The 11260-nt window shown below is 43.8% G+C and overlaps 1 non-coding gene across 1 annotated transcript; it reads right to left on the reverse strand.

Annotated features, from left to right (window-relative positions):
- Positions 1 to 7348: 7348 nt before the first annotated feature.
- TRNAE-UUC (transfer RNA glutamic acid (anticodon UUC)) lies at positions 7349 to 7421 on the reverse strand. Its single transcript has one exon. It is a non-coding gene; the product is annotated as a tRNA-Glu (tRNA).
- Positions 7422 to 11260: the final 3839 nt, after the last annotated feature.

Raw genomic sequence — 11260 nt, forward strand, 5'->3', positions numbered from 1 at the left:
TCTAATCTCTTGATTAAGATTTTATATTTTTTCAGCAAATTTCACTGTTCCGGTATATAATACCTGGCGATCTATCTATCAATCTATTATATATATATCCATGAAGCAATTACATAATAGGTTGCCTGTAGAACTTCTTAGACCAGGCCTCAGCTCGTACAAATCCAACATGCTTTAATAAATGTTAACCAGATAAACATGGACCTGTTTCATCCGTATAAAGAATACAGATGCATTTGTCTTGGCAAACGGAGTCAAACATCTCTGACAAAGTGTTCGCTGAATATGCATTGAAATGATGAGACTGTATTTTTGGAGGGAAGACTTGATCTTCTTTTAGAAAGTGCAGGGCTAAAATGATAAAGGAAGGGCTTCCCTGGTGGCGCAGTGGTTGAGAGTCCGCCTGCTGATGCAGGGGACGTGGGTTCGTGCCCCGGTCCGGGAAGATCCCACATGCCGCGGAGCGGCTGGGCCCGTGAGCCATGGCCGCTGAGCCTGCGCGTCTGGAGCCTGTGCTCCGGAATGGGAGAGGCCGCAGCAGTGAGAGACCCACGTACCGCAAAAAATAAAAAATAAAAAATAAAATAAAATGATAAGGTAAGACTTGTGGCCTTTGTACTGGGACTTGAAGAACATGTGGACCTTAGATGAAGGAAGAAACAAAGAAGGGCATTCCAGATGGGCCAGCCACATAAGCAGAGGTGTAGAGGACTAGCGGAACTTGCCCATAAGAATATTCTTTAACCTTTAGGCTTCCGTTTAAAAGTCATTCAGTCAGAAATGCTTTCCTCCATGCCTCTGTTAAATAGTGTTCACCTTTTATTTTCCCCTCTCCTAGCATCTTAGAGTTTTCCTTTAAAGCATGTTATTATTATTTAAAACTGAATATATATCCACGTATGTTGAGAAGAGTACAGTGGAGTTTACATGTTTTCAGTTAACAGCAGTCTCCTTCGTTTGCTTTATGAAGGTAAAAATCAGGCGTTTTTTTTTTTTTTGCGGTACGCGGGCCTCTCACTGTTGTGGCCTCACCCGTTGCAGAGCACAGGCTCCGGACGCGCAGGCTCAGCGGCCATGGCTCACGGGCCCAGCCGCTCCATCTTCCCGGACCAGGGCACGAACCCGTGTCCCCTGCATTGGCAGGCGGACTCTCAACCACTGCGCCACCAGGGAAGCCCCAGGCCTATTTTTATGTATAGTTGACCTTGGTACCTAGCACCATGACTACATGACACATTGTAAGTGCTATTAGACATTTCTTTCCTGAATGAATAAATGAGTGAATGTATTAATGGGACAATCAGGAGACTCACCTGCATAGAGGGAGATGTCGTGGTATAGAGAAATTGAAATGGATGAGGAGAAAAACAGATCACTCTGCCCCTGCCCCCCACAAGGGCCGTAAATAAATCCCTACTCTACTCTGAGTCTCCAGTGTCTTTTATGTAAAGTCAGAGTCGGAGCCTAAGCCAGTGCATGGGTTGTTCTAGGTTTTTATGTTTCTCTAATTCTTTACTTAGAAGTGTTGCATTTTACTAGCTAGTACTCATTGGCAAGAACACAGATATGATAGTGCTTTCTAATATGCAGAGAAAGGGCAGTGGAGAGTTTCTTTCTTTCTCCATTATACAAGGATCCATTGAGCATCTGCTGTGTACAAGGTCTCAGGGGAGGCAGAGTTGAGTAAAACATGGCCCCTGACTTTGGCTAGCAGAGACAGAGAGTGAAAGAGCAGGAAAAGCATAAGGACGAAAAAGGACAAGAAGAAAGAGGTAGTGGAAGAGAAGAAGAAGAACGAGGACGAGAGCAAGAAAAAGGCATTTTACTGAGCATATGGTGCCACGTCTTGTACCCATCTTATCCCGTGTTACAAATGTTGCAACAGATAAACTGTGCAGCTGCTGATGGCCTGGCTTTATACCAAATCTGACTGCTCATGGCCTTGACATTGGGGCCTGGACACCCCCCTGCCTGGTGAAAACACAAGCAAGTAAAGAGGCAGCTACAGTGACTTGATGAGAACCTTGACCAAGAGCTGTATTGTTTGTGTTTTCAGTCCGAGACCAAAGCCCTGCTCTCTTATTCCTCTGGGCTCTCCCCCTCAATGCCTCAGCGTGCTCACCCTTCCCCTGCACTTGCCCATAAGGAAAAGAAAAGAACTTCTCACGGCCAACTGCGGGGACAAAGACTTTTTCCCCCGAAAAAGGACAGAAAGAGAGGAAGCTTGCGGAGGCCTGGGCCAGAGACAGGGTGGGGAGATGGCAGGACAGGATCCAAATGAAGCCTGAAGCGTTTTGGCTTCACTCCGCAATCCTCCCTTCTCTTCTTCTGCAGCTTTTAAATTTCATTCACTATTTCAGTGGGATGTGGGGATTGAATTGAAGTTGCAGTAATAGAGGTGCCGGAGGCAAACTAACTGTAACTTTTCAGCTTCCAAGGAAGGCAATTACCCTAATCTGGTCTGCCATCCCAGCTTCTCCCCCATCAGTGGAAATTCACTGGGTTCAGAGAGTGTTCTTGGAGAGGAGAAAAGACACATTGCTTTGTGTAACTCCACTTTGCCTCAAATTCTCCTTTTTCCCATTCATTTGATTTCCCATTGGTTTATCAAGCATCTACCATGCTTCATACAACTTACATTCATTGAGTCCTTGCTAGGTGCTTAGTCAACAGCATTCGATACATTGTTTCATTTCATCTGAGCAGTCACCCACAGGGACTGTGTGATCATAATCCTTATCTGTCCCAGAGAGCGAAGTAACCTCCTCAAGGTCACAGCTGTTAAGAAGAGGAGCCAGTATTTGAACTTAGGTTTCCAACTTCACAGCCTGTTCTCTTAATGTGTTAGTATTATACAGTCTCTCAACCACAAGCCCTGTGTGTTCATTACCATTCTGTCATTTTGATAAATCTCGAAACCAAGGCACGGAGAGCTGAAATGATTTGCTGCAGGTTACACAGCTTGAAGGTGGTGTGCCAGAGACAGGAGGTGAATTCTAGACCGTCCAATCTCAGTTTTCATGTGTCCCCATCACGCCACACTCCACGTGGAAGTGCTGTGTCAGGGCTAAGGGTGTCCAGGGAGGTTTGTATTTAAAAAAAAAACATCCTGAAGGCACGTGGAGCACCGCCCAGCGCAAGAAGCTTGGACCCTGGGAAGCCAGGCCTTCTCGTCTGCACACCGGGGCAGGGCTGCAAGTTTCTCTTTTCTGATTTCTCCCCACTTCCAGCATGCCCCTATGTGTTCTTTTCAGTCTGATTTTCACTGTGGGAAAAGAAGATGAAAAGGTGTGACTTGACTCAAACACTGCATTCCCCTAGGGATCACCCAAGCGTTTTTGGAGACTTGCATTTCCATGATTTCAAGAACTTACGCTTTTAAGGGCTCTGGAGTACAAATTAGATGGTCAGGTATGGACCTTCCTTCTTCAAAATTGTTAGCAAATCAACATTTGACTTTTAGGGAGGTTACTTTCTCTTTCTGGGTTTCAGTTTCTGAGAACCATTAGGTGAGGGGATTGTATCACATTTGAGCAATGTTCCTCAACGTTCTGGTAGGCATCGGAATCACCTGGTGTGTGTGTGCGTGTGTGTGTGTGTGTGTGTGTGTGTGTGTGTGTGTGTGTGTTTGCGTGTGTGTGTTTTCAGTGTAGATTCCTGCAGCCCCAATTCAGGCTTACTGATCAGAATTTCTAGGACTGAAGTATAAAAATCTGCATTTGAAATAAGCAGCCCAAGTGAGGCCCACCGAAGTTGACATAAGGACTTAAGAGTCATAGAACCTCATTAATCAACAGAAAGGAAGAAGGAAGAAAAGGAGGAAGGGATCAAGGAAGGGAGGGAGGGAAGGAGGGAGAGTGAGAAGGCAAAGGAAGTTAAATTCGTAGAAAATCTTTTCCTGTTGCACCTATGGAGAGATAAATGGTAAGGTAGATGTTGGTGGAGAAGAAGCAAGTAGATAGCTATGAACTGGTGGAATTTTAAGCGTGTGTGCATATATACTGATAGAGAAAGTGGATGTGTGTATATACATATACGTACATGTAGTTCTTAGCGTGGTGTCCAAAGCGTAGGAGAGGCAAAGTAAACCCTGTGGATTTGGCCACTTGATTGGTGTTTCTCAATGACGATGTACTTGGAGCCTCCACGTCCAATTGCCCTCCACCCTCAGACCCGTTTTCAGGACTGTTTACATAATTTGTGGGGCCCACCCAGTGCAAAATGAAAATGCATGGCTCCTTGTTCAGAAATGGTTAAGAATTTCGGGCTTCCCTGGTGGCGCAGTGGTTGAGAGTCCGCCTGACGATGCAGGGGACACGGGTTCGTGCCCCGGTCCGGGAGGATCCCACATGCCGCGGAGCGGCTGGGCCCTTGAGCCATGGCTGCTGAGCCTGCACGTTCGGAGCCTGTGCTCCGCAACGGGAGAGGCCACAACAGGGAGAGGCCCGAGTACCGCAAAAAAACCAAAACAAACAAAAAAAGAATTTCAAGCCGACTGTAGCTTGAAATTCTTAGCTCTGCACTTAGCTCTGCACTAAGCATGGGCCCTCCTAAGCCAGGGCACTCACTGCCCAGGTTGCATATCCCAGAAGCCAGCCCTAGCCCTATTAGGATCAATCATGTCTCATAGCATTTGATGATAACAATAACAAAGATGCCATTGAGACCATTTTTTTGGTCTTTTGTTGTATAGAACTCTACCCCTTCTTTTAGATTATTAATTACTTGAGAATAGAGAGGGTTTGCTGTAGTAGTTGCAGACCCAGGACACAAGGTAGAGCTTCACATCACAGCTTCTAAACAGGGCTTTGCTGGATTGATTCACAGCAACAAGGGGATGGGAAGAATGACAGTGTGCAGGGTGATTGGAGCTGGTTTCTAAAAAGTCTTAAATGCTAGATCTGTGTGTCTAGATTGTATCCAATGGTCCATAGAGGTCCGTTAAGGATTATTGTCTTGGTTTTGTTTACATGGCTTGAATAGCGTGTAGACACTTTTATTTTTCTGTTTTTCTCCAGTGACTAATGATATTGTGATTTATAATAAGAAATATATATTTGGTCTTCATCCCCGCCCCCTACTTTCTGGCACAGAGTTCCTAGAACCCTTGGAATTTCCTAATAGATCGGAGTGATCAAGGTATATTTTGTTATGTTAATAAGGTGACTTCTGACCACACCTAAGGGTGGGGCTGACTGCCCTGAGAACTGGCCAGGAGATAAGAGGGTTGGAACTTTCTATCCCATTCCCTGACCTCCTGGGAAGGGAGAGGGGTTAGAGATTGTGCTCAATTGCCAGTGGCAAATGATTTAATCAATCATGCCTCTGTATTGAAGCCTCCATAAAAATCCAGTGGACTGGGTACCAAGGGCTTCCAGTAGACTGGGTTCCGAGGTTGGTGAACAAGTGGAGATTTGGGGACGGAGGCGTACTCTGAGAGCGCAGGGAAGCTTGTGTCCTTGCCCTATGCGTCACTTCCGTCTGGCTATTCTTGAGTTATATTCTTTTATAATAAACTGGTAATCCAGTAAGTGAAGTGTTTCTCTGAATTCTGTGAGCCACACTAGCAAATTAATAGAACCCGAGGAGGGGTCTTGGGAGCCTCCTGTTTATAGCCAGTCAGTCAGAAGTGCAAGTAACAGCCTGGACTTGCAACTGACTTTGACGTCCAAGGAGAACATCATGGGAATGTACAACCTGTAGCCAGTTGCTCAGAAATGTGAGGAATAACCTGGGCTTGCAACAGACATCTGAAGGGAGTGCGGGGCAGTCTTGTGGGACTGAGCCATCAACCTGTGAATCTGATGCCATCTCCAGGTAGACAGTGTCAGAACTGAATTGAATTATAGGACACCCAGCTGGTGTCGGAGCATTGCTTGAATGTGTAGGGAACCCTGTCCTCCACACATCAGAAATCAAGTCCAGGAACCCAGGAAAAAACCTCTGATCTCTTTATATATATAAACGTTTAAATTGCATGCATTATTTTTTTCCTCTGATATAACTGATATATAGTTAATTGAACAAAATATAGAACATAGATCAACTATAAAGAAGAGTATAAAAATCACCCATAATCTCACATGAGAACTGTTAATGTTTTAGATTACTTTCTTAAAAAAATATTAAATACATACACTATTGTATCAGACTCACTCCGGAGATTTATTAACGTCCATTAAGTTAATAAGCCCCTGCTGCCATTAATCCTGGACTATGTAACACAGTGTCGGCCAAATAAGAAGCAGCTGGATCCCAAGTCTACTTTGCAATGTAGAGTGTCCTCCCTTGTGACTTTTTTTTTTTAAGCTCTGTTTTTTTTTTTCTTTTGGCGGTCTTATTTCCCCGACCAGGCATTGAACCCGAGCCCTTGGCAGTGAAAGCGCCAAGTCCTAACCACTGGACCGCCAGGGAATTCCCTCCATTGTGACTTTTAAAAATCACTTATGTAGCACTCTCCATGAGCCAGCCCTGCCCTCAGTATTTTGAAAATAGTAACTCATTTAACACAAGTAACAATTGCATGAGGCAGGTACTATTACTTTATAGATGAAGAAACTGAGAGCTGACTGGGCTTAAGTAACTCACCCAAGTTCATACTTTAAAGCTGTCATATTTGTTACCATTTTTCATTTTCTCTATCTATGGCATCCTGTCAAGGCTAGTGTGGTAGGCAGAATACTAGAAACCCATCGAAGATGTCCACGTCTTAATCCCCAATACCTATGAACACATTACCTTACATGGCAAAATGGACCAGAAGTAATAAAAGGATCCTGAGATGGGAAGTCCACCCTGGATTACCTGGGTGAGTCCCATGAAATCATGAGTCTTTATAAGAAGGAGGCAAGAGTGTCAAAGTTAGAGAAAACACGTGATGACAGAAGCAGACGTTGCATGATATGGGACCGTGAGCCCAGGAATGTAGACAGACTCTAGAAACTATTGTAGGCAAGAAAACAGATTCCCTCCTAGAGCCTCCAGAAGGAATCAGCTCTAGTGACACCTTGATTTTAGCCTTGTAAGACCCCTTTTTCAGATTTCTGACCTCCAGAACATTAAGATAATAAATCCGTGCTGTTTTAAGTCACTATGTTGGTGGTAATTCGTTAAAGCAGCAAAAGGAAACTAACAGAGGTGGCACCTAGAATTTATATCCTCTGTCTTTGAGTTGTAGGCAGGGCCCCTAAGTGACATTCACAGGTGCTACATAAATCATATTTTATTTTATTTTATTTTATTTTTTTAAATTACCACTGACAGCTCTATGAAGCCACTTATTATTTTATTTTATTGATATTTTATTTTATATTTTTTTGGCCACACCACATGGCTTGTGGGATCTTAGTTCCCTGACCAGGGATTGAACCCGGGACCTCAGCAGTGAAAGCGCAGAGTCCTAACCACTGGACCACCAGGGAATTCCCCATAAGTCATATTTTAAATGAGATCTCAACAATATCCACCACTCCTCCACCTCATCTGGTTCTATAAGGACAGATATAGACGATAGATGGATCAATAGATAAAGTATATAGATACACACATATACACACCATATGCACATACATTCAAGTTTATATGTTTATCTGTCTTTCCATTTATTATTACTTGAGAATTTACTCATCTCATTAAACATTATGTACCAAGACGTTTCCTTATGTCTTTAAGTCTCAGCAGATGCTCCAAAGGCCCAGATCATCAGTTACCACCTATTGACGTCAGATAGGGTAAGAGCTGTGGAACTGGCTTTGCCACTTGGTTTATCCTCCAGGTGTGGGTACAGAAGAGATGCTAGAGGATTGATTGAGATGGAGGAGACTTCAGAAAATCATTTAAATGTCCTGGACTTTGGTGAATATGGAGACAGGAATTTGATTAATTCCTGAAAGGGCCTAACAGGGAGAGACTTGCTGAGGAGTCTTTGGCAACTGGGTCAGGGGCTGGGGTGTCTATGGAGTCCCACTTCCTAGATGGAGGAAGGGCTGTCTGTCCCTGGGGCAGACAAGGGAATAAGCCTCCAGATGTCCTGAAAGGGACTTTATTCAAAGACCTCCTGCAGCGTGAGGAGACCCAACAGAGGTGGTCTGTGTGGGGTGAAGGTTTGGGTTGCAGGACTGAAGTGTGATCAGAAATACTCAGCCATTGGAATCAGAGATCAACAAACGGGAGGTTCCTAGAGTGGGAGAATGCCTAATAACTCCCAAAGCACCTCACAAAGGAAAGAACCAGTCTTTGAACACCTGCCACCTTTAGTCCAATGTCAGCTTTAAATTGTACTGGTCAACAAGGTTGCCTCTATCCCTATATACCGTGTGAAAATTTTATAAAAGACATACCCTCCTTTTGGAGGCAGCACAGAACCAGGTGATAAAACAAGATGATAATGTATAAAAATGTTTCCTTCCCTTAGATGGATGCAGCTCCACACCAGAGTACTTGGTAAGTGTAGCTTCCCAAGCAGAGTGAGCTACATTCCATGTTCCATTGGCTGGGGACCCTTGTGCAGTATGCAACCTACACAACTGTATATGGCAGCCCTGGTGGCCAAGTAAGACATTCTTTGCCTCTTTGTTCTGTCACATCACCCTAGCGCTCTCCATTCCAGGAGAAGTCATAGGAGTCATAATAAGTGGGGGAAGTGGAATAGAAGAACGTGATGGGGAAATGGGGAAGAGGAAGATGACAAGTCTCTTTACTTTTCCCTGCATTTTCCAATTTTGTGGACCAAAGCTTGGGAAAGGGAACAAATTTTTAATTGGCTGAGATTGGCTTTAGTTCCACAATGAGCTGGGAAACAAGATTATTTATTAATACCTGAGAAGGACCAGAGAAACTGTAGAATCCCCCTAGATACAAACCAAGAGTATGAGAAAAATCAGTCTATAGTGTAAGTTAAAGAGGTAATGATAAGAAGAATTACTTTCTACTTGTATCTACAGATCAGTACATTCAATAAAGCAGTTACAAATATTGTAAAAACAGATCCTTTTAAATATATTATGAAGAGCTATCAGAAACTATAATGTGTTAATGGCTAGGTCTCCAGGTCTCTTGTTCCCACTTCAGCCACTGCAGGTCCCCTATTATCAGTTTTATTTACTGCATTGCACTTCAATGAAGATTTTCACAGTTGAAAGTATTTGAACATCATTAGCTGAAGACAGAGGTCCCCAACCTTTTTGGCACCAGGGACCGGTTTTGTGGAAGACAATTTTTCCACGGACGACGGGAGCCTGGGGGCGGGGTATGGTTCAGGAGGTAATGCGAGGGATGGGTAGCAATGGGGAGCCGCCGATGAAGCTTCGCTCAGTTGCCCGCCACTCACCTCCTGCTGTGCGGCCCGGTTCCTAACAGGACCGGTACCGGTCCGCGGCCTGGGGGTAGGGGACCCCCAACGTAAGACATAATATTTTAACAGCTGCATATGATTAAATATGCCTTTTATTGTAGTTGACTATATACATATTTAACAATCCCTGCTGGACAGTAAGATTCCTTTAAGGGTAGAGATTTTATTTTATTTATCTTTGTGTTTGCAAGTGACTAGAACATAGGAGATCTCTATACGCCCATCGAATGATTGAACAGTTCTGCTCTGACCTGCCCCATTGGAGTTACAAACACAATGACAATTTATTTTTTGTCTTTAGGTGGTGAAAAAATTTCAGCTTGATAAGAAGATGGGCTAGATTTTAATCCTTATATTTAATTACATGAAAATAGAGTTTTGATCCATATTCTCTCTAGATATTGGATTTGGTCACACAAAGGCAAGCAGCCTAGGCGACGATAACGCATAACGACTCCAAGTGCCTCCCAGTACTAAGTGTCACTTGTAGCAGGAAATTGGTGATTTTCGGTTGACATGAAGTGGAAAATTATTTCATGTGAATTGATGCTGGATGGCTCCATTTTTACTAAGCGCATGCAAAATGGCTCGGTGTGCAGGAAGCATTTAACGCTAAGTGAGCTGACATCGATTGGGCTGTAGGGCAGAGGTTCATAGAAGAATGTGGAAACTGAAAATGACAAGGAAGACCAAAGTTGTCACATCAGATGAATCCAGCATGCCTGCCTTTCAGCCTCTAATTCCTGTGGGATGCCCCGGTAGAAGGGAATGAAGAGGCTCAGCCTCCAGGCTGGTTGTGGAATGTTGTAGAAAGCAGGTGTGGAATTTCATTCTTGTAATTACCCTCCCTCCAAATTCTCATGCCATTGTGTAATCTGGCTTGGGGTTTGCCACTAACCCACTGTATGACCTTGTCCAATTGCTCCTCCTCTCTGGGCATGTTTTCTCATCTGTGCAATATAGGAACTCAAATTGGCCCTTTCAGTGAATTTTTTTTTATGTAAACCCTGTGCTAAGTGCTCAAGAAACAGCTTATTAAATGCTCCCCAAATCCCTGCTACATGGGTCCTATCCTTTTCATTTTATAGGTGAGAAAATTGTGGCTCAGAGGTGTAAACTGATTTGTTCAATGTCAAGTGGCTAGTGCGTGGAGGAATAAGCTTCTAAATCCATGTGTGCCTTATCTTACAGACTGTATTCATCCCAAAACATCATTCTACCTTTAGGATTCACCAAAACTCATACCTGAGCTGCATGCATTTTTTTTTCACAGTGGAAGGAACTTGAAGTTACAGATCTCACTCCTGGGTTCAGATTTACACTTTATTTATTGATCATGGACAAGGCATGCTGATCTTCTGAGCCTCGGTTTTCTCAGCTGTGATAGGCAGAATAATGTCCCCCAAAGATGTCTGGCCCCTAATTCCCAGAGCCCATGAATACATTCCAAGGTAACACGGCAAAAGAGACTTTATGGGATTAAGGTTAAAGATCTTGAGATGGGGAGGTTATTCTAGATGAGTCCTTAGGAATAAAGGAGAAAAACAGAAGAGTAAGCAAGAGAGATACAGTGTGAGCGAGCTTTGACACGCTGTAGTGGTTTCTGAGATGTGGAGTCTAAGAGAGTCCCCAGCAAGGAGACAGAGATCTGAGTGCCATAACCACATGAGACTGAATCGATTTCCCCCTAGACTGTCCAGAAAGGGACACAGGCTTTCAACACCTTGATTTTAGTCCTGTGAGACTCATACCAGACTTCCAACGTGTAGACTGTAAGGTAATAGATTTGAGTTGTTTTAAGCCACTCAGGTTATAGTAACTTGTTACAGCAGCAATGGAAAAGTGATGCATCACCTCTAAAGTGAAAATATCAAGCGAGACCATATCAGAGTCTTCTAGTTTACTAGG

Source organism: Aethalodelphis obliquidens, unplaced genomic scaffold, assembly GCF_003676395.1.
Source record: "Aethalodelphis obliquidens isolate GAN/ISIS:26980383/991018 unplaced genomic scaffold, ASM367639v1 scaffold7, whole genome shotgun sequence".
Taxonomy (NCBI): domain Eukaryota; kingdom Metazoa; phylum Chordata; class Mammalia; order Artiodactyla; family Delphinidae; genus Aethalodelphis; species Aethalodelphis obliquidens.